The sequence below is a fragment of the Heteronotia binoei genome, chromosome 2, assembly GCF_032191835.1.
Source record: "Heteronotia binoei isolate CCM8104 ecotype False Entrance Well chromosome 2, APGP_CSIRO_Hbin_v1, whole genome shotgun sequence".
NCBI lineage: Eukaryota > Metazoa > Chordata > Lepidosauria > Squamata > Gekkonidae > Heteronotia > Heteronotia binoei.
This window is the reverse complement of record NC_083224.1, coordinates 58842354-58869109: the sequence shown is the minus strand read 5'-3', so window position 1 is coordinate 58869109 and position 26756 is coordinate 58842354. Positions and strand designations below refer to the sequence as shown.

Here is a 26756-nt window from a genome sequence, read left to right as displayed (position 1 = left end):
GGATGCTGCATAGAGAGGACAGAAGAGAAGGATGAGTGATTGATGTATCAAGCCCAGAAATTTGTTCTGCGCAAGTCTTGCTGGTATTCATATGGTTGAAGAACCCTGTTCACACAACAGGCAGGGAGGGTGTGGCTGCCTTTCCATTGACCTTGTTGTGACTGGGGCCTGGAATAAGCCTTCCTTTGTCTTTTCAATGAAATGCCACTATAAGGCTACATCTCTCCTACAAATGTATACCAGTTTTATACCACATTAACTTTCATGGATTCCATCAAAGAATCCTAGGAAGAGTACTCTGGTAAATTGTTTTGGATTCCCTGTTGGAGAGTCCTTACTCCTGCTCCCTACAAAATTACAACTATGAATTAAAAGGAACAGCTGTGCAATCAGTTTCATTCTGTAATTAGGGTTGCCACTGCCAACTCCAAGTGGGGAAATACCTGGAGATTTTAGGGGTGGAGCATGAGGAGGGCAGAGTTTGGGGAGGGGAGGGACTTCAGTAGAGTGTAATGCCATAATGTCTACCTTCCAAGGCTGCCATTTTCCCCAGGTGAACTGATCTCTGTTGCCTAGAGATCAGTTGTTATAGTGGGAGATCTCTAGCCACCACCTGGAGTTTGGCAACCCAATGTGTCCTAACTGTGCCACACCTTCATTTGCCTTAATTTTGGCAACATTCATACCTTGGCTGCTATATACATCATGGGATGGACTGTATAATGTGTCCCTCTAAGCTTCATTGGTCATATCAGGGCTAGCTAGTCAAAAACAAGATCTTATCCAGCTCTTTTTGTCCATAGCCCTTGATGGACTATGAACAGCTGTTTTTCCCTTTTATAGATACTTTCCATTCCCAATAAGCTCTATGGTTAGTCACCTAGCCCAGACTATGGGATGCTACCTGTGGCTTCCTACCTTGTGATTCCAATTTAATTCTGCTAGAATTCAGAAGACAATCATGCACCATTTTCATCATACCATTTGTTTAACATACATATACATGACCTCCATCCTATTTTTTAAAATTACAGAGTAGGTAGGAATTACTGTGACTTTGAAACCGTCCATTCATTAATCACACTGCACAATTTGTGAGATATTGTTCAGTATCAAAGGTGCAAATTATATTCACATGTAAGACCCCTGACCTCTCCTCAGTTGAGAGACAGTTTGATCCCCTCTCCTCTTAGTTTTTGAAGGTTACCCCCTGAAAGCCAAAGCACAATGGGGATTCCTGGGAAAAGTTTTCAGAGAGCACGGCAGGTCTGCCATATCCGGAGCACTTGCCAGTATGGAGGCAGGACAGCACTGATATGCATAAAGCATTTACATACCTTCTCCAAGGCACGTATAACACCATCATATCCCCTGCTTCAAACTCTGTATAGGTGTTATCTCCTTGTATGGGATGCCTCTCTTTGTCTTAACCTGGGGGTTGCCCTCTGAACTCTCCTCTCTCGCTCCTTGTCTTTTCTTTCTCTTTACATGGCCTTCCATGGAGACATGTCTCTGCAGGTCCCTCCTCATACTCCCACATACATGATGCTGGACAAGCTGGCCATTTGAGACAGGGAAAGTACTCAGATTAGGCTTCTTTCTCTTCTTTTGATTGTGAACTGGATGTACTAGAATAAATGTAACTGTACCTTTTTTGGTAGCATACTTCTTGGAAGATTTATTCATTTAACTCAGTATCATACTACTATGACTGGGTAAACTTTGCTATATTAAGCAAATATCCCAATACCTGCCACCTTGGATTTCTGTTGCATGGACTTTCCATGATTCTCATGCCTCTCACAGGTAGTATCAGGTACCTTGGATAGCATCAGGTAGTATCACCTTTCAGAACCTCCTTCCCTCCCTATCCTTGTCTCATCCCCTCATCCTCTACACCTTCTCACATTTGTGTGTGTACATGGGAGAGGATGATTTCATTCTTGGTTTTACTTGTTGCATTTGTGATTTTAAGGGCTTGCAGTTTTGTTCTACTTCTAGTTGTGTGTCTGGGCACTAGTAAATAAATATATTATGTAGTCAGATCTCTGTTGGTTGGTTGATCTCTGTTACTCTTTCTCTTGGGAATATTACATACCAATAAAACCTCAGTATACACTGGGAAAAGATCCCTTGTTTATCTGGCATCAGTAGCAGTAGTGGTGATGTGACGGCAGGGGAGGAAGCCATAGCAGGCTTGGCAGCAGAGGCTAGAAGCCTTGCTGGGCCCAGGATCAGCAGTAACAACAGCGATGTTGAGGGAAGGAAGCCTCAGCGGGCAACAGCAGCAGAGGGTAGGAGCCTCACCAGGCCTGGGATCAGCGGCAGCAGCAGTATAGTGGAGTGTGCAGGGCTTTTTTTTGTAGAAAAAGCCCAGCAGGAGCTCATTTGCATATTAAGCCACACACCCTTATTTCAAGCCAGCTGGAACTACGTTCCTGTGCATTCCTGCTCAAAAAAAGTCCTTGGAGGGTGTGTGTGTGTGAGAGAGAGAAAGGAAGCTACACTGGGCCTGGCAGCAGAGGCTGGGAGCTTTGCCAGGCCTGGGATGGAAGGGGGAGCAGCAGTGGGCCTGGCAGCAAAGGCTGAGAGCCTCACCTGGCTCAGGAGCAGTGGTGGCATTGATGTTGGGGGTGGGGGGAGGAAGATGCAGCAGGCCTGGCAGCAAAGATTTATGGTATTTTCCACTTGTGAATGTCACAGCCCTCGACTGAGCTGGCAAGAAGGGAATCAGGCAGGGGTGCAAAAGTTGGCACTGTCCCTCCCAAGCTGACAATGAAGGCTTGGGAACGTGCAGCTTTCCTCACTGCTCCCCATCTAGCCAGCAAGCCCCACCCCCCCGCAAGCACTGAACTATAAGGAGGGAATTGAAGTGTGCGAAAGTCCTCACTGCTTCCCAGCCAGCAACCTGGGAATCAGCTGCGAAGGTGCAGCAGTCCTCTCCACCCCCACCCCACTATGGCAATGGTGGCAGTGACAATGGTGGGGGTGGGTGGGAGATGTGCCAGCCCAGCAGTGACAGGGGTGGAAGGATTCCTCCCTACAAATATTTTCATTTTCCACCAGTACTTCCTAATTCTATGCCCCAAACACACAAAGGTACATTTAAAGCATTCTTCACTTTATCAAGATGCTTATCTCAGCTATTGTACTCATTAAAATGAACAAGTAGTTTTAACCTGACCCAGGCAGTAGCACATAATGACATAATACTTTGGGCTGATTCCTAACACCATTTTGTGCTGATTGGGTCCCCCCCTTTCAGAATATGACCATGCTATATTCTTAGTGAATGGGGAGGCCATATGACTCATTCATCACAAGCAGAAGCTATTGTTTTTGCAAGCCACTGTGCACCACCTTTCTCTCTCTCATGCAGCCATTAGATCAGGAATCGTCTGCGATGAACAAGAGATAAAAGACTGAATGAGCCACCAACATCCTTCTTGAGAGGGTCATTTGAAATTCTGATAACTCCATCTTTCTCCTGATAAACTTTTTTCACTACTAATAAGCATCAATGCACTGGACTAAATGGAATTCTTCCAGCAGCTACTAGTTGATCGGAATTGACAGAATCCCTTTGGGTGCAATCTGTCGATCTCTTTTGGCCTGAGCTTGGCTGCTACTATCACTACAGAATTAAGAATGAATACAACCAGAGCCCTCAGGACAATAGATGGGACTCAGCAAATACAACTATACTCATTACAGCTGTCCCAAGTGAGGGTTTTCACCACTTCACTTATACTGTATCCAAGTATCTTGATCTACAGTTTCTGGCACCAATGCCATTAGTCTGTCGCCAGTCTCTATGGATATTTTATGCCTCCCCAAGATTCACAGATGTAATTGCCAATTTGCTCCTGAACATGCTGCAGAGCCATTCCTCAGTCCCCGGGAAAGTTCCACCCTGCCAACTGCATTTACAAGATTAATTTGTTCCACTGGCTCCCCAGGGTGGCATCTGGCAGGATAGGGAAATGTCTCACAAAGCCCTGGGGGACTCGTCCTCTGCATCTCTTCCAGAGCAAGTACAAACTGCTGAATGAAAAACTTCAGTGAGACAGTCTTTTAAAGTACAAAAAAAGAGAGATGCTATTGCCTATGAGCTACCAACATAATTCCCAACTCTATAGTGACCTCTGGATTTTTCAAGGAGCAAACTTAACCACCCATTTCTACTCGATTACCATCTTGCCCTTTATTTATTGAATCACCACATCATGAAAATAGCCTTATATGAAGCTATAATTTTGAGGGCAGTTTTGTACGTTGGGGAAATGGTCCTGCTGATGAATAAATGTTCCTTGTTTCTGGGTTGGAATTGGAAGGGACTGCGTGAGAAGGAAGAGAGAGTTGTTCCTACTGTGTGAGAAGGGAGAGAGAGCTACTGATATGCATTGAATAGGCAGTAAGCACATGGTTTGAAAACTTGGTTTTCCACTTGTTCCATTTGGATCATAATGTTTCTCTGCTATTCATCCATTTCAGTCCTACACAGCTTGTGACCCATCAACCATGTAAGGCTGCCCAGCAGGGGCTCAATAAACACTCACTTTGCAGTTTACCTCAGAGTCAGATAGTAAGAACAAGGAGGTTGTCAAGCATGAGAAAAGAGTGCAACGCTCAGTACTTGGGCCACATTTGGCTCAGTGAGCAACAAGGCATGTTTGTTTGTTTATATCCCACCTTTCTTGCCACTGGGGACTGACCTCATGCTGGCTTGTTCCTTCCAATTCCAACTCAGAAGCCATTTTCCATGCCAAGGCAGCAGATGAGTGGCATTGTCTACTTTTCTTGGTGCACTTGCAGGTGTTCCTTTTCTGCCTTACCATGGCTGTCTAATAGTAGTAATAATTCATCTTTTTTTTCACAGGCCAGTTCCCCTCATTAATCTTCCTTTCATAGCTATGCAGCAGCCAAACTTCCTTTAGGCACTCCTGCAGTCTTGCAATTTCACTTATGCTAACTTGACATTTTCTAAATCCTCCTTTTACCAGGGCCAATTTATCGTGTGCCATTTCCTATACTTCTGTCCCTAGATTTTTATGATACATGAAAATCCACAGGAACCTGTTTTACCCAATGAGGTTTTGTATTTTCTGAAATCCAGCTAATGCCATGTCACTCCTCAGTATGTCAGATGCAGAATTCAAGGATAGGGATGCATCCTATTTTGGTCCCTAGTGCAGGCTCCAGAGACAGCCAGGACAAGGTAGCAATGGAGCACCCTCACAGCCCAGAAAGGCGGATCTCACAGGGGCTGCTATCTGGGCCTCCATAGCCAATGTGGGCTCCAGTAGCACCCCCAAGCTCTTGACTTTAGGCGCCGATATCAGTGGCGCCCCATCAAAGGCTGGTAAAGCGATTTCCCTTCCCAGACCACCACGGCTCAGACAAAGGACTTCTGTCTTCGTTGGGTTCAGCTTCAGACGACTCAGCCTGAGCCACCCCGCCACGGCTTGTAACGCCGGGGCCAGTTTTTCTGGGGCGGAGGCAGGCTGGCCATCCATCAGCAGATAAAGCTGAGTGTCATCTGCATACTGATGGCAACCCAGCCCGAATCTCCTGACAATCTGGGCAAGGGGGCGCATGTAGATATTAAGCAACATTGGAGAAAGCACCGCCCCCTGAGGCACCCCACAATTATGCGGATGCCTCTGGGATGATCGTCCCCCAATCGCCACCCTTTGTCCCCGATCACAGAGAAAGGAGGAAAGTCATTGTAAGGCTAACCCCTGAATCTCCGCATCGGTGAGGCGGTGGACCAGCAACTGATGGTCGACCATGTCGAACGCCGCTGACAGGTCCAACAACAACAGCACTGCTAACCTGCCTTGATCCAGTTGTTGCTGGAGATCATCTACTAAGGCGACCAGCACTGTCTCCGTCCCATGGCCCAGGTGAAAGCTGGATTGGTGTGGGTCTAGGATGGAAGCATCCTCCAGGAAGCTCTGCAACTGTAACACTACTGCCCTCTTGATAATTTTACCCAAAAAGGGTAATGCGCCAATACGGCCAAGTCTAATGTTGTTTTTTTCAAGAGGGGATGGACTATCGCCTCTTTAAAAGGTGCTGGAAAAAGCCCATCTGAGAGGGCTTTTACGATATCCTGTACAGGATATTGAAGCTCCATCCAGCAAGCTTTAATCAGCGAGGATGGGCAAGGATCCAAATCGCATGTTGTTGGGCGTACAGTTGCGAGGATTCTGTCAACTTCCTCCAAGCTGAGTGTTGCAAAACTGTCTAAAGCCGACCCCGAAAACAGGCACGGAGCCTCAAGTTCACTTACTGTTTCAATTGTGGCAGGGAGGTCACGGCGGAGCAACGAGACTTTATCCGTGAAAAATGTTGCAAAAGCCTCACAGCCTATTTCCAATTCCCTATAGTTTGGTCTGCCTTGTGGCAGAGTTGTAAGAGTCTGAATGATACTAAATAATTGTGCTGGGCGTGAATTCGCGGATGCAATCTGGGCCGCAAAGTAAATTTTCTTTGTGGCCTTGACTGCCATCTCATAGGATCTCATATACTCTCTATAAGATGCTCTGGTTGCTTCGTTGTGAGTCCGCCGCCATCGCCTCTCTAGTCGTCTGAGCCTCCGTTTCATTGATCGCAAATCCGCATTATACCACAGCACCATCTTTTCACGGGGGCACGGAGGACGCCGAGGAACGATCTCATCAATGGCCATGGTGAGCTGATTTTGCCATGTCATCGAGCGAGTCGCCAGGGGGCCAGGGATCCCTCAGTTCCCTCTGGAACCGCAGTGGGTCCATTAGGTTCCTTGGGCAAGCTAAAATACACTCGCCGCCTAGACGGGTTTGGGGTGGCACATCCATGCAGGGCATAGTGGTCCGACCATGGCACCGCATCAGCAGTAATTCGGGTCACTGTAACCCCCGACGCAAAGATCAAATCCAGCATGTGCCCGGCCTGGTGAGTGGGTGTAGCTACAAATTGAGAGAGTCCTAGCGTAGCCATGGATGACACTAGGTCTGTCGCCCGATTGGAGTCTGCATCATCAGCATGGACGTTGAAATCACCCAGGATTAAAAGCCTTGGGTGTTCCAACGCCAAGCCTGTCGCGGCCTCCATCAGGGACGGTAAGGCGCTGGCTGGTGCGCTAGGTGACCCGTACACCAGCCAGATCGCCAACCCCTCTCCCACATCCCACTTCAGACCCGCACATTCAATGCCGTCGATCTCTGGCGCCGGTAGCACCCTGAAGGAGTAAGCCTCCCATATGAATGCCACTCCTCCTCCCTGCCCACTAGTCCGTGACTGGTGAAAGACTGAGTATCCTGGGGGGGCTACCTGGGAGAGAGCTACCATCTCCCCTTCATGTACCCAGGTCTCAGTCACGCATGCCAGGTCCATATCCTGTTCACACAGGAAGTCCTGAAGGATCGCGGTCTTATTATTTATGCACCTGGCATTGCATAACACCAGTGACGGAGGTGGGTAGTTCAACCTGTCCCCACCCCCTGTCACCCTTGGGATGGGACACAGACTAGTAGGGGGCCGAGCACCCACACGTCTCCGCCACCTTTCATTGCATTTCTGTCTGTTCCCACTATCATATCTTCCCCTCCCCAGGAGTACTGGAATCCTCAGGCCGGTCATCCCCCCACTGGTCTCCACAATCACCTCCAACCAGTATCAGATAACCTGCAGTAGTCCTATGCTAGTTCTGTCTCTGTCACCACTGCCCTTGCTAACTAAGAGCCCCTCCCCCAATCACTTTATCAACCCTGCCAATTTAACCTCCCCTAAATGGCCGATTAATACTAAACCCTTAACCTAGTCCCTCAATCAATCAACTAATAATAATCTCTTAAACTAGTTAAGTTCTAAACCCTCTTTACTCCAATTCATACTCCTAACTCAATCAGCCAGTAAATCAATTTCCTAATAGCTAATTAATTCAGTATTAATAATTAAACCCACATTTAATTCTCCCAGATTAATACATCTCCCAATTTCTTTCATCCCACATCAATCAACCACTAATAAATTAGGTTCCATTAAATTTAGCAGCTAAACCATAAATAAATAAATAATAGCATGTTATCAGCAATAGGCTGAAATAAAATAGTGATGGGATCTATCTGATGTTATTTAACATCAACATGAACCCACCCAGCTAGCACAGAGTTTTGGGCTAGGTTGTCATCAATATGCAGATAATGCCCAGCTATTTCTGCTGATGGGCGGCTGACTGGATGCTGTACCCATGAAGTTAGCTGAGGGTTTGGAGGCTGTGGTAGGGTGGTTAGAACAGAGTCAACTTAAACAGAGGTTCTGTGGCTGGACAGGAGGGAGCCGACACTGGGTGGTCAACTCCCAGTTCTTGATGGTGTGCCCCTATCACTGGCTCCAACCATCAAGAGTCTGGGCATGAGCCCGGATTTCACCTTGTCTGTGGAGGCTCAGGTCACAAAGGTTGCCAAGCTGGCATTTTTCCAACTGCACCAGGCCTATCCTTGCGCCTGACCTGGAAGCTCCAACTGATCCAGAACGCAGCTGCACAGGTCCTTACGGGGACCCCTCAGACTACGAACATTTAACCTGTGCTGCATGAGCTGCACTGGCTTCCAATGGAGCACTGGATCCAGTTTAACTTTTAAGACCCTTAGTTGTCAGGGACCTGGAAAAGCATTATGCTCTAGTGGTCCCTGGCCTGAGAGAGATCTGGCTGTCCTCGGCTAGGGCCTGGTGGAACTCTGCCAGAGAACATACAGGCCATATGGGATTCATTACCTTTCCATAGGACTTGCAAGTCAGAGATACTCTGCCAGGCATTTGGTTGAGGACAGCAACAGTCTGGCACTCTCAACCCCCCACCTCTCCCCTTACCCCTCCACATCCCCTCCTCCCAGGGTGCTGGTGGGAACTGAAATGCTTTCCATTGTCTTGGGTAGTGTATTGTTCTATTACTGATGTTTTAAGTATTTTAATGTTGTTTTATTTTTATTATCTATTGTATTTGCCTCTGATGTAAGCTGCCCTGACCCCTGCTTACAGGGAATGGGCAGACTAACACATCAAACTTAATAATTATAAATAAATCATAATGCCCAAAGTATCAGATGGTGCCAATACATGTGGCCTCGATGCATTGGATTGATTTTTCTTCTAGTTTATTAAAGCCAAAGAGCAGAAAGCATCACACCATAGGAGTATAAGCCTGAATCTATGCTATAGCTAGATTTAACCATCTTCCAACACCTGCCCAGGAATAACAAAGTCCAACTGCCCAGGCCACTTCCTTTGTATGCATAAAGTCCCAGGTTCAGCCTCTCCAAGTAAAGGTTCTCAGGTAGCAGATAAGAACATAAGAGAAGCCATGTTGGATCAGGCCAATGGCCCATCCAGTCCAACACACAGTGGCCAAAAAATTATATATATGTACACACACACACACACTGTGGCTAATAGCCACTGATGGGCCTCTGCTCCATATTTTTATCTAACCCCCTCTTGAAGCTGGCTATGCTTGTAGCCACCACCACCTCCTGTGGCAATGAATTCCACATGTCAATCGCCCTTTGGGTGAAGAAGTACCTCCTTTTATCCGTTCTAACCCGACTGCTCAGCAGTTTCATTGAATGCCCATGAGTTCTTGTATTGTGAGAAAGGGAGAAAAGTACTTCTTGCTCTACCTTCTCCAACCCATGCATAATCTTGTAAACCTCTATCATGTCACCCCGCAGTCGACGTTTCTCCAAGCTAAAGAGCCCCAAGCGTTTTACCCTTTCTTCATAGGGAAAGTGTTCCAAACCTTTAATCATTCTAGTTGCCCTTTTCTGCATTTTTTCCAATGCTATAATATCCTTTTTGAGGTGCGGTGACCAGAATTGCACACAGTATTCCAAATGAGACTGCACCATCGATTTATACAGGGACATTATGATTCTGGCTGATTTGTTTTCATTTCCCTTCCTAATAATTCCCAGCATGGCGTTGGCCTTTTTTATTACAATCACACACTGTCTTGACATTTTCAGTGAGTTATCTACCATGACCCCAAGATCTCTCTCTTGGTCAGTCTCTGCCAGTTCACACCCCCATCAACTTGTATTTTGTAGCTGGGATTCTTGGCCCCAATGTGCATTACTTTCCACTTGGCCACACTGAACCTCATCTGCCACGTTGACACCCACTCACCCAGCCTCAACAGATCCCTTTGGAGTGCCTCACAATCCTCTCTGGTTCTCACCACCCTGAACAATTTAGTGTCATCCGCAAACTTGGCCACTTCACTGCTTACTCTCAACTCCAAATCATTTATGAACAAGTTAAAGAGCATGGGACCCAGTACTGAGCCCTGCGGCACCCCACTGCTTACCGTCCTCCACTGTGAAGACTGCCCATTTATACTCACTCTCTGGTTCCTATTAGTTAGCCGGTTTTTGATCCACAAGAGCACCTGTCCTTTTATTCCATGACTCTCAAGCTTACTAAGGAGTCTTTGATGAGGAACTTCATCAAAAGCTTTCTGGAAGTCAAGGTAAACAATATCTATCGGGTCTCCTTTGCCCACATGTTTGTTCACCCCCTCAAAGAAATGTAACAGGTTAGTGAGGCAAGATCTTCCCTTACAGAACCCATGCTGAGTCTTCCTCAATAAACATACAAAAAAACCCTACAATCAACCCTCCCCACCACCTTTCAACCACTCTCCCAATCACCCAAGGAGCATTAGGAGTTCGTCAATTTACCATTTCTATTATTCCAAAACCAATCCTTTGCTTTTCACCCAAAGATAAATAGGATCCCATGCCTCTTTACACTTTTGTAAGTTTCCATCTTGTAATCTTGTGGTCAATATATCTAATTCCGCAGCTTGTAATAATTTAGAACAAAATTCCTCTCTGTTAGGTATTTTGGACATCTTCCAATATTTAGCATATAACATTCTTGCAATCGTAACAATATGTAACAATACTTTTGTCATTGTTTTAGGTACATTTTCTCTACAGATATTTAAGAGATATAACTCTGGTGAATGGTGTAGTCTTTTTTTTAAGATTTTTTGGATCCATGTATTGATCAGGGCCCAATATTTTTTGGCGTATTCACATTGCCACCATATGTGAAACAGCGATCCCTTATTTTTCTTGCACTTCCAGCACTTATTAGAGTAATTGGAATAGATTTTAGCTAGCCATTCTGGGGTGAGGTACCAACGGTACATCATTTTGTATAGGTTCTCCTTAAAAACAGCTGACTTTGTTAATTTTAGATTTTGCTTCCATACTTTTCCCCACTCCTCTAAATCTATATTAAAGCCAAAATCTCTTAACCATTTTATCCAACACTCTTTCACCACCTCTTCTTGCATTTTGTTTTGAAGTAGCCATTCATGAATGGCTCCTTGATAATGGTTTCTACCAACTTTCCCGGTATTGAAGTCAGACTGACTGGCCTGTAGTTTCCCAGATCTCCTCTGGAACCCTTTTTAAAGATGGGGGTGACATTTGCTACCTTCCAGTCCTCAGGAACGGAGGCAGATTTCAATGAAAGATTAAATATTTTTGTCAGAAGATTCACAAGTGCAACTTTGAGTTCTTTCAGAACTCTTGGATGTATGCCATCTAGACCTGGTGACTTATTAGTTTTTAATTCATCTATCAGTTGTAGGACCTCCTCTCTTGTCACCTCAATCTGACTCAGGTCTTTCAACACCCCTTCCAATATAAGTGGTTCTGGAGCAGGCAGACACTTCTCATCTTCCACAGTGAAGACAGAGGCAAAAAATGCATTCAGCTTCTCAGCCATTTCCCTATCCTCCTTCAGTAATCCTTTGGGCCCTTGGTCATCCAAGGGCCCCACTGCCTCCCTGGCTGGTTTCCTGCTTCTAATATATTTGAAGAAATTTTTATTGTTGGTCTTTATGTTTTTTGCAATATGCTCCTCATAGTCCCTTTTTGCCTGCCTGATCACAGTCTTGCAGTATCTCACAGATACTGGGGATGTGAATTCTTGATACCACTCTTAACCACTACAGCACACTGGTTGTCCTGATCAAGGGGCAGGGGACAAGACTAACAGACCTGACACAGTGAGTGCATCAAAAAGCAAAGGAAATTTTGTCCTGTATTAAATGATGGTAGTACAAAGCAATAATTTTGCTTCTGTCAGCAGAAGGAGCAGCAGTGCCATTGGAAGAATACTGAAAATCTGTTCATGGTACAGGGAAGAACATAAAGAGCTTGGAAACCTTATTAACTTTTGGAGCCTTATAAATCTAACAAATGATGCATGGACTGATCCAGTACTTGGGAGGTAAAGCTGGAAACATTCAATTTATGAAAAAAAGCACAATTTATTCTTCAAGTGGGATTGATTAACCATCAAAACTAGTTGCAGAGGGAGGTGGAAGACTGACTGTCACTACTTGCAGGCATCAATTTTAGATTAGACTTGCTTCTAGAAGAGATACATTTAGCCAAATGCAATTTAGCCAAGCTTGATATAACAAAGAGAAGACTGTGCTTAGTGGTCCCTCTTGGCTCATGATTTCTGAAAGCTTGGGTTATTTGGTTATTATCTGATTGAAGTTGATAGAAATTACTTGGATTGTAATTAGAAGCACAAGCATATTAAATTGCAATCTATTCCTCCTCTCCCCTCCTCTCCCATGAGCACTAGCCAGGAACAAGCCTTTGGCAATAACCCTGGGGCAAAACTCCACTCTACAATCTGTGGCTTGTTCTTCTTAGGGCTGCTAGCCTCCAGGTGGGATCTGGGGATCCCCCAGAATTACAGTTTGTCTCCAGGCTACAGAAATCAGTTCCCCTGGAGAAAATGGATGCTTTGGCGGGTGGACCATATGGCATTGTACCCTAGTGAGGTTCCTGTCCTCCCCAGGTTCTATCCCCAAATCTCCAGTTTCCCAACCTGGAGCTGATAATGCTATCCTCCATCCCCCACTGGTGGCTGGGGAGGGAGGGAACCTAGTGATCCTGCTGGTTCTCCAGTGTTGTGGCTTCTCAGTGTTTCAGTTTATCTTTTCAATCACAAAGTGACGACTGCTTATCAGTGCATTCTTTTTTCTAAATCTCAAATCAAGGCCTCATTAGACTTCAATGTATGTTCAGATCCCTTTTAAAGGATTGACCCAGTTCCTACTAAATTAACAGAAATTGAACCAAGACACAATTTATCACAGACACAAGGTTTCAGAGTATGCCTAGACCCACATTTGTTCCTGGCTCCACCCCTAAAGTCTCCTGGCTCCGCCCCCAAAGTCCCCAGATTTTTTTTTTTAATTGGACTTGGCAACCCTACTACAGGGAAAGGGTACTGGGAGGTGAACATAACAAACACTATAGAACTACATCCTCACACTAGAAGATCATGTGCTTAATGGAAGACCACTTCCTCCTTCTTCTGGAACTCTCTGCCTGAACAAAGGAAGTCACCTGACTAAATGACCAAACAAACAAAACAAGGTTTTCCCACTTCTAGATCTTGATTGACAGCAGTCAGTATCTTCTTCCCAGGTCATTCAGACAATAGGGAATCAGGCACAGCATTAACCCTATAATGACTGGAACTTTAGAACATTGCAAAGGACATAAAGAGACACATATTTCCAACAATGAGAACCTGAGAACAATTAACTAGTCAGGTTTCGCTTCTGCTAAACAAAATAGCAGAAAGATAACAGCATCTTGCTGAATGGTGAAGAGTTACGCTACAGCAATTCACTGTTTTAAAGGAGAGTTGCTCTTTCCTGTAACACGTGACATTGTCATTTTGTGCCTTTACCCACTTCCACTCTGTTATTGCTTGATGTTGATGTAGGTACAGAAAATGACATCATGGTGACATCATGACTTGGGTTGCCATTTAGAAGAAGCAGCCCTTTTACAGGAGCACAGAGTCTTGCTTCTGCACCCCAAGGAAGCACGCAGAGTTATAAAGGGGGCTGAGGGTGGCTCTGGCATCCCAAGAAAGGCAAAAACAGCACCCTTGTCTTGGTGATAGACACTCCCCCTCCTTGTCTCATCTTGCTCACTGTGCAAGCAGGGTGAGTACTTGCTGGGGAAAACTCACACAACAGTATATGATGGAAATCACTTCTGAGTATGTGTGTGCACTGCAGTGAATGACAGCCACTGTTAATTCAACATTGAAAAATAATGATACCAATACTTCAGGTAATAACTAGCAGACAAGAGTGCAGAATTAACTGTGGAACTATGCAACTAACAATGAAGGGAGAAAGAGGAACCTCACATTTAGCTAAATAGCAACACGACTGTCACACAGTAGCCACACAAACTGCAAAGCATCAGGACCTGTTAATGTATAGTTAATATTTTATCTGTTCAGACATTACACAAAACAAAACCATGGCTTATTCCAACTATGGTTAGTTTATGAAACCAGAGGTTGCCTTGCAGGGGACCATTCAAATACTTGTTTGCCTTAACAAATGCTGGTTTCATCTCTTGGCTCTTTCCTTCACCTTCCCTGTTGAGATCCAGCTGATTCCCAGACTACATTGTGGTGAAAGCAGTGCTGGAAAACAGACCAGGATGTCCATATTTGAGTGTATTAGCATACCTAAGAGCAGCTGTGATTAGGGGTAGAATTCTAGCAGGAGATCCTTTGCATATTAGGCCACACACCCCTGATGTAGCCAATTCTCCAAGGACTTACAAGGCTCTTTTTGTAAGCTCTTGGAGGATTGGCTACATCAGGGGTGTGTGGCCTAATATGCAAAGCAGCTCCTGCTAAATTCCACCCCTGGTTGTGATTAATAACATTAAACCTTAGTTTCAGATCCTGAATTAGTATACCCCTCCTAGCCATAGTTAGAGGAATGGCCCATGTTTAGATGACCAGAATAACCAGTTGTTAGACTAGTTTTATGTGACTACTTAACTGAGCCTATGAAAACATTACTAATGCAGGCAAAGTAACTGGAAGCAGGGAGAGCTGTTGCTTATGTATTTATTTTTATTTATTTACAGAATTCGTATCCCACCTTTCCACAAGATTCACCAAGATGACAAAGAGTTAGAAAGATGTGATAAAATTACATTTTAAAACCGCTAAAATCAGCCCCTCCTCCCAAACACATATCATTTAAACAATTAAAAACAGAGTTAAAATACAAACAAAATGTTCATTAGGAAGGAGGGATCATTGAGGGAATGCCAAATGAAATTTTAAAAAGTCTTCAGCTGCTGGTGGAAGACTGCAACAGAAGGGGACAGACAGATTTCTCTGAGAAGTGAATTTGAGAGCTTGGTGCCATGAAGGCTTGCCAATCCCCAGGTCCCAGCAGGGGTTCTCCTGCTTTCCCAGGCTCCTTCCCGCTCCCAGTCAGCTGGCCAGTGGGGAGAAGCCCCGCCCCCACAGCCACCATGTGACTTTCCACCTCTGGAGGCTTCAGTCTCCGATTGGAAAGGCTTCCTCTTGGGATGGTGTGTCTGTGTTACTTTGAAGAAGTTGGCAGCAACTCGTGAGTAGAGATGCCAATCCCTCGCTTCAGAGTCACCAGAAACGGCGGGGGAAGGAAATGTCTGCTGGGCACTTCATTATTCCCTTTGTGGAGATCGATTTTCATAGGGTATAATGGGGAATTGATCTGGAGGTATTGGGGGCTCTGGGGGGCCTGTTTTTTGAGGTAGAAGCACCAAATTTTCAGGTAAGCATCTAGTGCCTCTCCTCAAAATACCCCCAAGTTTCAAAACGATAATCAGGGGGGGTCCAATTCTATGAGCCCCAAAGAAAGTGCCCCTATCCTTCATTATTTCCTATGGAAGGAAGGCATTTAAAAAGGTGTGCTATCCCTTTAAATGTGATGGCCAGAACTCCCTTGGAGTTCAATTATGCTTGTCACACCCTTGCTCCTGCTCTGCCCCCAATGTCTCCTGGCTCTACCCCCAAAGTCTCCTGGCTCCACCTCCAAAGTCCCCAGATATTTCTTGAATTGGACTTGGCAACCCTAATGCCATGACCGAGAAGGCCCTCTCTTGGGTTGCCACCCAACTAATCTCAGAAGGCAAAAGCACCCAAAGCAGGGCATCAGAAGATGACCATAGTGGTTGGGCAGGTTCACAAGGGAGTAGGTGGTCTTTCAGGCATATTGGACCCAAACCATAAAGGGCTTTGAAGGTCAAGACCAGAGTGATATGGTCCCTACAGCCTACTCCAATCAACATCCTGGTTGCAGAGTTCTGCACCAAGTGTTTCCAAATACTTCTCAAAGGCAGAACCATGCAGAACACACTGCAGTAATCTAATCAGGGCACACACCACAGTGGTCAGATCTTTTCTGCCTCAGAGAAGCCACAACAGGCTACCCAGTCAAATCTGGTCAAAGACACTCCTGGCCACAACTTCCACCTGCTTATCTAGTGGGTCAAAGAGCACCCACAGACTATGGGCATATTCTTTCAAAGGGAGTGCAACCCCATCCAGAACAGGTGACACCCTAAATCCTGGGACAGACTTTCTGCTCACAAGTACCACTTCCATCTTGTTGGCATTAAGTGTCATTTTATTAGCCCACTTCATCTCCCAAACAGCTTCCAGGCACTGGTTCAGAGCTTCTACAGTCTCCTAAGGATCAGCTGGAAGCATGAGAAAGAACTTCTCATCTTGTTATTGGTGATGACCCAGTCCAAATCTCTGAATGACGTCACCCAGCAGTTTCATGTAGATATTAAAGAACACAGAAGACCAGATGGAACTTTGTGGAACTCCACAGGTTGAAGGCAAGGGGCTGAGCAGCAGGTAGGACCAGAAACATAACGGCGCCTCCCAATCCCAGTCCAGAAGAATTCTATGACAGATAGTATGAAAAGGCACTGAGAGATCCAGGAGAATCAAGAGTCACACTTCCTCTCCCTGTCTCCTAGAACTCTCTGAGTGTGAAATGACTGATGGGAACACTGTGGGAAGAAATAACTTTCTGAGAGAAATAAATTTTCTCCTGCAACAATCAGAACCTGCTGGTGCCCAGACAGATTCATTGTTTTTTCTTTCCCACTTGCTTTGAGTTGGAACTCAGACTGAACTCTGTAAAGCAGACAGGTTTCTCAATTTAAAAAAAAATCTAATATTAATAAATGTTATTCCTTAGCATTTTATTATAAAAAGGATTATAACAATTAGATTTTTTAAAATTTCATTTGTGATTTGTTATTAAGCAAATAGGGGTGCCAGCCTCCAGGTGCGGAGATCTCCTGCTTTTACAACTGATTTTCTCCTGGAGCAAATGGCTGCTGTGAAGGGTGGATTATATGGCATTGGACCATGCTGAGGCCCCTTCCCTCCCCCAAACCCCTCCCTCTCCCTAATCCATCCCAAAGTTTCCAGGTAAGTCCCAACACAGACCTGACAGCCCTGCAAATGTATATTTCTTATCCATGGGTATAAAACCTCAGGAATGGACAAGGAAAAATGGCTTAGACTCAAGGAATCTTCTAGGTGTTCTTTATGTCAGGAAGGAAAGAATCTAACAAGGTACAAAATTTAAGAGGAACACACTGCTCCATTGAATCATTGTGGGTAAAAATACTAGGTCAAAAACGTAATTTAATACTGGGGACCTACTATCACTCCTTAATTAACATTAAAACTTTGATGATGATTTTTAGTTGGGGCAAGTATCTAGAAGGCCGCTAAAGAAGAAAAATGTGATAATGGGTGGCTTCAACAATCCTCATATCCAATGGGTACACATGCATTTGGGCTGCAGTAAGGAGACAGCTGCTCGGATTTACTAGAGGATGTTCACATGCACACGGATGTTCCCCTCCTCCTGTAGCAGATTGCCAACTTCTTGCTCAGGGTGGTCCTGTGGGGGGTGTCCCCTGTAGAGTTGCCAGCTCCCTCCAGCTACCAGTGGGGGAGGGGGGCAGGGTTGCCAAATCAAGGCTGGGAAACTCCTGGAGATTTGGTGATTGAGCCTGGGGAGGAGAGGGACTTCAGTGGGATATAATGCCATAGAGGCCATCTTCAAAGCAGTCATTTTCTCCATGGGAACTGATCTCTGTTGTCTGGAGATGAGCTGTAATTCCAGGGGATCCCCAGGTCCCACATGGATGCTGGCATCCCTAGTTCCCTGTTCCCCAGGAGCAGCATTTCAGTGGGGAACTTTCGGTACTGGGTCAGACCTTCTGACTGCCAGTGGTACTTCCTACAGTGGGGGAGGAGAGTTGAGCTACACAGAAAGAAATCCTTTCCATCTTTGCAGTGGATCCAAGCCAAAATTTCTTGGTACAATAGCTTATTGCATCTTGGAACTGCTAGTCATGGAGTCAACTAGAAAAGCAATGACATAATTCTGAGTACTGACAAGATCTAGTGGAGGATGTAACTGTTACTGAACTACTTGTGAAAAATTATAATCATGTTATCTTTTAACATACACATAAGCAGAAAGTTCAACATGGTCACATTTAATTTCAAGAGAGGGAACTAGGGCTGCCAAGCCCGGTTCCCAGTAGGTATCATAGAGTTTTTTCCCTCCCAAATAGCTAGAGAGTCCAGGAAAACCAGAGTTTTTCCAGAAACGCCTAGAGCAACCACGCGCTGCATTGCCGACACGGTGACATCACATCTGGGTGACGTCATTGCATCGCATGCGCACAAAAGTCCCCCGCTCCAGGATGAAGAGGGCTTGGCAACCCTAGAGGGAACTTCTTAAGGGAGGTTGAGAGAAACTGTTAGGAAGGCTAAGGGTGTTTTTACACTGGCAGTTTGCGACTCTCTATCTCACCGTTTACATAACATTCCCATAACTGTTTCACATCGTTGCTTCCCAGGGCATTTACATTTGTTTCAGTGAGATGGGTTTCAACGCCGCCACAAAAGCATTTTTCTCGAGACTAGTTTTGGTCTGGTTTTTTCTGTATGAGCGTTTCAAACTTGTATTGTAAAAGTTTTCCTGCATTTTAAAATACTCCTTCAAAAGCCACCACAAGGTGCAGTAATTTGCATGAGAACTGACAGCTCTTGAAATTTTTACATATCATTGCTTGCCTCATCTGCTGATTTAAATGTGTATTGTTTTTGCAGTGTTGACACGATTTCCAAGCAATTGTATTCATTTAACTAAGCACTGGTATTCCGGTTGCCCTCTGATCAGAGACACCCGACTCCACCAAATTAAAACGCTTAAATGTAAAAGAAAAATAATTAAAGTGGAACAGTGGCAGGCGATTTGAAGACTCTAAAACTCTGGATCAAACTGAATGTAAAAACACCCTAAATCTCTTCAGGATGCATGCAGGCCATTTTAAATTACTACAACAGAAATGTAGATAGAATGTATATTATGAATAATGGCAGGTACAAAAAAGTATGAGAGGATGCCAGCATGGTTACCAAGAAGAGACAAGGAAGTTATAAAAGGCAAGAATAAAGCCCTGCCTGCTTGAGGACACAAACAACAACTATTTGACTAGGACTGTGTTCAAATCACCACTCAACAATAAAACTCCCATCTATGGATGTCTAAATCTGTGGATTGAGGCCACATCTGGACACTAAACAGATAGTTCTGCAAACTTGTGGACTTCCTCTAGTTGCTGAAAAATCTGAAAACTGTTAAAAATGCTTGGGGGGAAGCGGTTAAATCTTCTTCTAACATATCTGTTGTCTGTGCATGTTCAGACAACAAATCTACCTCCTTTGGTAGCTGCTGCAAGGGTAAAGTTGATGGGAGCTACAGCAGGCCAGGCAGCAGAAGCTGGAGGATGCTGCACCAAGACTCACCATAGCTGCGCTGGGCTTGCCAGTACTGGAGGCCAAGTAGAGGCAGGAGACATGGTGGGCCTGGCTAGATGCCACACGGGGCCTTCTTGGGGGAGCTGGAACTGTGCTGGGCTCACCAGCACTGGAAGCGATTGGGGGAGTAGAAGATGCAGCAGGCCTGGCAGTGGAGCTGCAGCAGGCTTGCTGGGAGCAGAGGTGGGGGGGAGCCACAGCTGTGACTGGCTTGCCAGCAGTGGAGACAGTGGAGGAGTGGGAGCTGTGCTGGGCTCCCCAGGAGCAGCAGCAGTGGTGGGGAGGAGCCATGCATAAGAGGGAGACAGGATTCCCCGCCCCCCCCCCGCCCCCTCACGGCATGGGTTCCAACTTGTCAGTTTCTATTCTGGGGGACTATTCTAATACTATTAGTTTGCATCAGTGGTCTTTCTGTCAATGGTGTTCCACTACTATATGCTTAACCAGTAGACTTCTAATTTATACTACCATATCTTGTACAGCCAGATATAATGCAAGTTCAATGCATTGCATTCCTGGATCAACTTTGCAGTAGCTCATTATACCAGAACATATATTCAGGGTTCAAGGAACAGAGAGCTATAGCCTTTGTAAAAAAAATATATGGATTGTTTCCTGCTGCCAGAAAAACAGAAATTTCCATTATTATTATTATTTTTTGCTGGGCAGAATTGAGCCTGCCACATCTTAGGAAGACGGATAACATGACAGAGTCTTTATCAGAGATGCGGCTGATAATGTACTGATTTAAGAAACACTTCTCCAACCAGAAGAACTTTTATTAGTGGAATCCTATTCTCTTTGGGGTTGTTTAATTGCTATAGCCATAAGGAGAATTAATGTGCCACAACTGCACATGATGTGCAGCTGCATCTATGGTTTATCATATAGGCCATAGATCCAGAGGAGATAGCCATGTTAATATGTTGCTGCAAAATAGCAGAGTCCAGTAGCACCTTTAAGTCTAACCAATTTTATTGTAGGATCACCTTTTGAGAAACATAGCTCTCTTCATCAGATGCATATTGGACATGAAACACTGTCATATCCATTTGCAGGTTCTGAAGGTATTTGGAGTGCTTCAGTCTATGAGCAAGGCCCATTTGTCTGAAGATGACAGTGGCATGAAAGAAATGAATATATTTATCATGGGAAATGATGCCTCTATCATCTTCCTTTCAGCTCTTCTGAAATCTCGGGTCTGTCTGCAGCCTAACACTACCTGATGGCTAATGTTTGTATGAGATCATAATGGTGAGTGAAGCTGAAGCCAAAGATGAGAAACTGTCTGAGAGATAGGAAAGCAATTAGAAAAGTTTGCAGCTACAAGGTTGTCTCCTGTGCAGGGTTGCCAGATCCCCAGTGGAGGCCCTGCCACCCCTGCTGCCAATCAGCTAGAAAGAGGAAGGCCTAAACCATGTTGCTGGTGTCACACAGGAAGTGACATCACCAACCCAGTAACTACTGGGTAGTGAGGTAGAAGCCAGTTTTACCATTGAGTTTTTGCCCAAATACCAGAGTATCATCTGGATGTCACTGGCATGATGACATCACTTCCTGTGTGACACCACCAGTGTGGCCTAGGCCTTTCTCTTAGTAAGTCTCTCCTACCTCTTTCCCATGAGGGAATAATTGCTGCAGTAGTCAATCAGGAATGCTATTCAGGAATGCAAACAGGGCTCCAAGGGCCCATTTGCTCACATTCCTATCCTCACAATTTTCCTCTCACTCTCACTCTCCTCTCTTCTTTTCTTTCATTTTATTTGATTTTCTTTTTGTTGTGCATAAAAAGGTATGAATGGCTATGAGTACATGCAATCCTTGAAATATTTCAGATGAACCAATGGATTCCGAAGGCTGCCATCTGTCATTCATTTTAGTATTGTTGGGTGCTTCCCCACTGTTCTGTGTGGTGAGGAGTTCCAGAGGTTAGGGTTTACATAGGCTGGTACTCTTTGGAGGAGAAAGCACTGAAAGCATATTATTTCGCAAACAAACACTAGGGTTGCTCAAACATCCATTGATTCCGCATGTCCTGTTTGCCAGTGGCAAACAGGGAGTCAATGTGTTAATGGACCTTTTGTCTGTCTGTTGATTAGTTCATGGCTGTTCTTTAGGATGCTTCATCATATTCCTTCCTAACAACACAATACAGTGTAATTGGCTTTTCAAACATACACATTCTCATGCTACCCTATTGAGTCTGCCACACCACTGCTCCACTCAGTGGGCAATTTGGACAGACAGTTAAATCAGTCACAAATCATGTAACTCAATGACAAATAAATGCTGCATTTTAAAAATCCTACCATACAGCATTAGTCTAAACCATCTCTAGTAATATTAATACTACTGATCTGTCTGGATATGCTGGGGGTTTTTAGAGGGGGGAATGTATAATTTCTTATCAAGCCTGATTGAAACCTGCAGGGCTGGCTCTGCCACTAGGCAAACTAGACAACTGCCTAGGGCACAGGCCTCACTGCGCCAAATTGGGTGCTCCCCATGTGACTCAGTGACATTATCAGTGGGGGGGGGGGCGCTAGAAGTTAGCCTTGCCTAAGGTGTCAGACAGTCTAGGGCCAGCCCTGGAAACCTGATTGTGGCAGGCATCCAATTATTCCATGCTGAACAAACAGACCTGCTAATCAGCTCGTGTTTGATCATCACAGTCGAACAAGAAAAGGGCAACTGGTGAACATGTTCAACATAAAATTTATGACATCCATAGCAAATCCCCACCTGACCACTTACCTCCCCTAGGCAGGAAGATCACTTCTTCCAGCCTTGATGGGCACTTGAACAAAATAGTTTCCTGACAACTGAGGGCTGTTGAAAGGTTATGAGAAACGAAGCGAGTGCTTCACTGAGAAGCAGTATAATTCTTTTTCTCATGGGTTCTTATATCATTAAGCATGCCAAGTAAAGCTTGCGGAGTAGAATCACCCACAAATACCAAGCATGCAACATATGCAGCAGTAAAAAGAAGCTGCAGTATAGAGGAACTTTTCCATAAGGCTGAAATTATAAGAACAATGTTGAAGGGAAGGGCAAAAGATGGGGAACGATATGGGGATGAAAAAATAGTTATCTGTCTCAGTTTTTGTTGAACATGTTTTGTATTAGTATTAATACAAATATCAAAATGGAGCATTTTCTGCTCGTAGCACATTGTGTTGTGGATTGTACAAGTTGACCTCGTGGCTTATAGTTTTTCCTGCCCTTGGACAAGCTTTTATAAAGTGCCCACTACCCATATACCTTCACCAGCAAGCCCTCCCTCCTTCCCAAATTGGATGTATAGAAAAAAAAATTGCATATACACACTCTTTTGCTCTGGACTGGATAGTGCAGGTTAACCTAACCTGATTCTTGTCAGATCTTGCAAACTAAGCTTGGTCTGGCCCTGGTCTGCATTTGAATGGGAGACCAGACCACCAAGGAATACCAGGAGGCATGACATGGGAGGAAGCAATAGGAAATCACCTCTGAACATCTCTTGCCTTGAAAATCCTACAGGATCACTGTAAGTCAGCTATGATTTGATAGCAAAAAACCCCACCCTTTATTTGCATTACATGGATTTTGCAGTGTATTGTGATTTACATTAAAAAGGTCTATTTCCGTTGGTAGAGGTTGGAATAGTAGTAGAGATGCTGAAGAGCCAAAAAAGCAGACATGGTTAGAGAGGGCATATGGGGGAAAGGGAAGCAATAACTGCAATCATTCCAGTCAGTTAGCAGTCATATACCTTGCCTGAATCTGAAGAGGGTGAATCTGAACTTGTTGGTTATGTGCACTGGAAGAAATCACAGAAAGAGGCGGAAGGGCAAATACTTCCTCTGCCTTCCCCTTCCCCAAGCAGTATGACGTTAGTCCTAAAACGCCTCCCTGAGGACATTTTTAAAAAAACATTTGTGGCCTCAGAAAGGCTCTATGTGCAAAATATATTCAATCACCTTCTCCAATATATTCAATCACCTTTTCCAGCCCTTGCCCATCTACCATCTTGGGGTTAGAACCTCAATGGCTTTGGAGAAATCAAAAATCTTTGATTGTGGGACACAACCATTAGCCAGAGGGTTTCTGTGTGCACATCAGGCCTGTTGGGTCCTTACACTGGCTTCTCATAGAAAACCAAGTCACCTATGAGGTCACCATTCTTGTTTCCAAGGGAAAATTGGCTCAACATCAGACAGTTTAACAAAAGCTTTCTGATAAGAATCTTAGATGGTCATGATACATTTTCTCAGGTACCAGGAAATTATCTCAGAATCAGGTAGCACAACATGTTTTTAGGGAATCTTAGGATGGCAAAACAAGTACAACGACTATGTGGTGGGTGTTTCAGCTTGCAGAGCAGGAAGCCACAGTAGAGACTTAGTCTGCAGTGATCTGTCATATGAGAGAAATCTACTTTTGCCAAGCCATTGTATGTGTAGCAGCTGTTGGCTTCTGTTCTGTCACTATGAATATGCAGTCTTACTTCAAAGAAATGTGACAGCTCAGTATACAAGGTCTCAGGAATGGACACTCATCCACCAAGAGTGCAGTGTCTTTGAGAAACTACCTCCAAGTGGTGGTGTTGATTTTGGTCCTCAGTAGGATTGCCAGGTCCAATTCAAGAAATATCTGGGGACTTTGGGGGTGGAGCCAGGAGACTTTGGGGTGGAGCCAGGAGACATTGGGGATGGAGCCAGGAACAATGTTGTGACAAGCATAATTGAACTCCAAAGGGAGTTCTGGACATCACATTTAAAGAGACTGCATACCTTTTAAATGCCTTCCCTCCACTGGAAATAATGAAGAATAGGGGCACCTTATTTGGGGGCTCATTGAATTGGACCACCTGGTCCAATCTTTTTGAAACTTGGAGGGTATTTTGAGGAGTGTCATCAGATGCTATGCAGCAAATTTGGTGCCTCTACCTCAAAATACAGCCCCCCCCGCAGAGCTCCAGATACCCACAGATCAATTCTCCATTATACCCTATGGGAATCAGTCACCATAGGGAATAATGGAGTTCCCAGCAGACATTTCCCCCCCACACACACACACACTTTCTGATGACCCTGAAGTGGGTGGAGGGCCTCCAACCCTGCCCCCAACTGGGGATTGGCAACCCTAGTCCCCAGACTGGGGGGGGGATGTTTAGCATCTAAATTATTGAATAGCTGGGTGGGATTAGAGGCTTTAATCCCATGTTTATAAGCAAAATGCCTGTCATTAGAGGGATGGGCTGGCGAGACAGTTTTATACTGCTTGGACCCCAGGGTATGTTGCAGCACTTCTGTGTGTCTCTGTCAAAGAAACCTGGGATATATAGCCTCACGGGGGAAAGGGAGGTTCTGTCCTCTCCACAATTTTGTCCTCCAGTTCTGCACTTGATATCACTAAAAGAAAACATCCGTATGCTTGCCTTTCTCTTGATCAGATGGTAGGAATACAAAGAGAAGAGATTCAATGATGAGTTAACTTGAGCAGACTTACAATGGAGAAGGCAATTCTACTTTTTTATAACAGAAGTGAATGGAAGCTGTTTACAGGAGACAAAGTAAAGATGTACGTTTGGGGATCCTAAAACATCTACCCTGCTAGCGGGTGGCTCCGGCATTAAAGCTGCTCTCATTTCTTAGTGATCCTGTCCAGAACTAGAGTGCTGGGAAATCTCATTTATCTGTTTGTGTTTCAGATAAAGATGTTTGGAGTTTTTTTCCCTTTCCAAAGATATTATCAGAGTAAGAAGGCAGAGGAAGAAAAATGGAATGGGATGCTTTAAAGAATCTCCTTTTTGGAAATCTGTCTTTCTTTGAAGTTTGGCTGGAATTTCCAGAATATTACATGAAAGCTCTGTCAGAATTACGAGACTACTGAAATCTCTTACAATTCATAGGCTCCCCGCCTGTATATTTTACTCAAAGAGTTCTGTACAGGCCTCATTTTTGGCAGGAGCTTATGGGAGTGGAGCTCTGGAACATCTAAATTTTATTGTGCTGTTTCTTTTATGTGGCTCCATGGCACAGAGTGGTAAAGCAGCAGTACTGTGGTCTGAATTCTCTGCTCACAACCTGAGTTCGATTCTGGCGGAAGCTGGATTCAGGTAGCCGGCCCAAGGTTGACTCAGCCTTCCATCCTTCTGAGGTTGGTAAAATGAGTACCCAGCTTGCTTGGGGCGAAAGTGTAAAAGACTGGGGAAGGCAATGGCAAACCACCCCGTAAAAAGTCTGACGTGAAAACATTGTGAAACCAATGTCACCCCAGAGTTGGAAACGACTGGTGCTTGCACAGCGGACCTTTCCTTTCCTTTCTTTCATACCCCCCACCAATACTTGCTTCTGGGCTCCATTGTTCAAACCCCCGTGAGAATTTTGCTGAATTCTTAAGATCTGACAAACTTTCTAATATTTCCCCCCACAAAAAATGAGAAAATAACCAAAACAGACAGATGGAAATCTTCATCATGCCACTGTGGCCACATAGGAGAAAGTGGTTTTAAAAGTATGATGGGAGTAAGGTTTTATTATGACAATTATAATTCAAGAAGCATTTTAAGGTAGACGCTGAGTTGATATAATTTAGTACACCTTTCGGTAATGTGGGGCATATGCTGATGTGGGGTGTGCGGGGCATATGCAAACAAGTTGTGCTAATGAGCTCTGGCTCCTTATTTTTTATGAAATGACCCCTGGTTCTGTATGTGTATTTAATCCATACCACCCTTTCTCCCTATATTCATCATATTGATCCTTTCAAGAAATGGGAAAGTAAGCTTTTGTGTCACAAATGACAACCCTCAAAATTTTACCTAACTCAGAAACTGCATTCCACAACATAAAAATAGTTGGTCTAGATCTGCAAACTTTGCTTTCTCATAAGATGCTATACTTAATGCTCCATCATCCTTCAGAGACTGATAAGTAAAAGCTAGAGAGGTATGCTATTCAGCAAGACTCTGCAAAGCTATCTGGAACTTTCCCTTGCTCCCTGCAGTCTTC

At 44.7% G+C, this 26756-nt stretch overlaps 1 protein-coding gene across 2 annotated transcripts in view; it reads right to left on the bottom strand.

Moving 5' to 3' along the window:
* The window catches only part of ADORA1 (adenosine A1 receptor), a 101747-nt gene that overhangs the window by 31488 nt on the left and 43503 nt on the right, over positions 1-26756 (bottom strand). The window lies entirely within an intron of this gene.